Consider the following 3,089-nt stretch of genomic DNA (forward strand, 5'->3'; position numbering starts at 1 on the left):
CTTCCAGGACCTCCGAAAGGGCGTCCAAGGCCATGGGGAGCATGGGCCGGGGCCTCCCCAGCAGGTTGAGCGTGTCGACGGGGCAGCAGGCGAAGTACACCGTGTGGTGGAAGTCGGTAAAGGCATTTGTTTGGGACCCGGTGCCAAAGAGTCGCTCGCGCTTACGACTTCCCATGTAAGAAATGTGCTCGACAATATGGGCCATGCCTTGCTGCGACTCCAATTCGTCGGCTGAGCCGGCGAAAATCTCCAAGAACGCATCGAAGCGCCCAGGCGGGGCAGCATTTCGCAAGATCGCGTACCGTAAACCGTTGGGCAACACTCCTTTCTTCAACCCTGGATGCTCCGGTAAATCGGTTTGCATAAGTTCTGCCAGGCGTGTTGGGGCTTCTTCGGGGGCGAGCATTGCCTGATGGACTTCCTGGATTGTCGGGAGCCGTAACGATTTCGGCTTGCCAGCCCCTGTCATCGACGCGCCCTTGAACAAGCCTTGAAGATTTTTCAAAAGCCCGGCGCCACCCGCGCTGCGCTCGGTCATTGAGGTGATTCGCTTGCCCACTGGTTTTGGGAGCACCCATTGCCGTGGCTCCTGCCGACGCATCGGCCGTGGAAGCCATGGAGTCTGGAATGCTGGCAGGTCGTGGCCCTCGTGACGGAGCCTGCCCCCCGGGAAAGGCGCTGAATATATGCCTCGTCCTGACGTTGCCTGTCGGCCACTTGCTATCGTGGCCCAGAACGATACAAGGAAAGCAAGCAACAGCATTCGTAGCATAATTGGAAAACTAGGCTGCTGCTGACGGTCTACCCCTGCTGGTAGCTTCATTAAATTGCAACTTCTTCTCCGTCCTCCGAATGATAGCCAACCCATCGTTGAGCGAGACGATAACTCTTGCTTGTTATCGTCTGTGTGTATAATTGCAAACGGTAGGAGGAAAAAATGCGTCAGGGATGAACATAGTCGTCATTTGCATGGAAGTAACTGGAGAGGGCCTCTCAGACAGCCCTTGAAGTAAGAAAAGAGTGGACAACTCCAGAACTCTGCCGCATCATGCCACGACATCAAAGCAAGCCGACGACATCCACAATATGCTATGCCACACCTACAAATGTCGTGGCACTTGCTGCCTGGTACGAGCTTTGCCTGGTCGTGGAAGAGCGATGCAGGGTGCGTGTGCTTCCTGCTATCGTGCCTGTAGGGCCCGCTTGCTCCCCCCTGGATTGCTGTGCTTCACACCCTCGGGCTCTGGACATTTTTGGCCCTGGTTTCTATTATTTCTGGGGGCTTCATGATGTTTTGTGCAGGGGATCATAAACTATAATTTAATCCGTCCGGCGAGAGCGTTGGCTTGAACACCTCTGGTATTACTTTTGTTTTGCAACTAGGATCCTGGTCGGAGGTGTGGCCAGCTACGCGACAACCGCAACGGGGTAAAGCTACTAAATGAGTCATTAGACGTTACACCAAACTTTTGGAAAGCTTTGGTGTGATAGATAATCTGGTAATGTCGAGAGGGCCCCGGAAAAAGGGGGCTTTTCGGTCGAAGATGGTTTAGCGCGTTCCTTGAATTCCCAACTTGCTTTGATTTGCCTCCCATTTAGAAATACTGGCTCCTTTGATAGCGTATGATTGTCTCTTATTAAATATATTACGGCATTTCTGATGGATAAATAGAGACTAGATATTGATGAGAGACCGAAAATTAGAAAATCGGACTCGAGGGGGCTTTACGTTCCCCTCCCGCAGAGTGCGCGCCTCCTGGCCCCCGAATTCTCTTTGCGTGATTTTCATTGACGATTTTAAACCTCATTGTCAATATTCACACTTTCGGACGGAAGATCCGTATTAGCATTTTATGTCACGATTTGAAGGTTGTAATGTCTATGCACGTGAATGCATGGACGACGGGAGGTATCAGCAAACCTAGCGGTTTGATGTTTCTTGCTTGCTTCAGCCCCTCCTTTTTCGTCTCGTCGCTCGAGCGAGGCGGACGCAATGCCTTCCACACTACCCATACCACTAATTTGTTGCGATCGAAAGTAAGTGGATGACTGTATGACTTGTTCTTTGGCCGATCCAGTGCTCGCTGCAACTCATCGCAGTCATGACAATTCTGCGTAAGCAAATGGAAGCAGAAGCGGGAAGAGGGGAGGTTGCCTCCCTCACCCCGACTAGTACCGCGCTCTATGCTCCGTAAGAGGTCGAGTCCGATGCTTATCAAAAGCCAATGGGAGGTTTTGCATGGGACATGACGTACCACATGCAAGGAGTTCTCACAGCGTCGGACAGCTGAGGCAGTGATGGCTGAGTGGTCAGAGGGACAAATGGGAAAGGGTGTCCTTACGAGAGAGCGAACATGACCTCAATCAGTCTTTGGACCGGTCCCACGGTCTGTCTTCAGCGTTCTTTGTAGTAATTCTCATTCAACTCCTCTCGTTTACTGTCCAGTGCCGGATTTGATACAGTTTTTCCAGCGTGACAGTCGACCATGGGACGGACCAAAGCTCGCCCCCGCCGCGTTGGTTCGCTTTTTGAGCACAACGAGTGGGTGGAGAATAGGGAACGGCAAGGTCTCAGTCGTCTGGACGCAGCGTTGCAGGAGGCCAATGAGGCAAACAACGATTTCCTCCCTCGAAGTGCTTTTGCTCCTTGCAGGGGAGGTGCAGCATCAGGAGATGTCGCGGTGGCACCAGATGCGGGAAGGCGCCGGTCCGGCCAGTGGAAAGGGAAAGTTAACCACCGTGACATTGAAGGCATGCTCAATGACTACGATTATAACATGGCAACAGGGGAGGATGCGGAAGAAGGAGGGGACGAAGCTGTTGAAAAGCGGAGGGAGGAGGAGGAGAGGGAGGAGGCAGATGGAATGGAAGAGGTATATGAAGAGGCGGCTGCGGCGCGGCTTGGGCACCGCCATCCACGGCGGCATAGATCGGCTATGGTCACGACAAAAGTGAGCGCGGATCAGGCGGAAAGGCTCCAAGCTTTGGATGGACGGGAGGGAACACGTAAGCGCCGACGGTTATACCGGGAAGGGATACGGGTACCGATGCCCACCCAGGAGGACCAGGAATGCAGCCCCTTGGAGATT

This window comes from Nannochloropsis gaditana (genome assembly GCF_000240725.1).
Source record: "Nannochloropsis gaditana CCMP526 unplaced genomic scaffold scaffold114, whole genome shotgun sequence".
Lineage (NCBI taxonomy): Eukaryota > Eustigmatophyceae > Eustigmatales > Monodopsidaceae > Microchloropsis > Microchloropsis gaditana.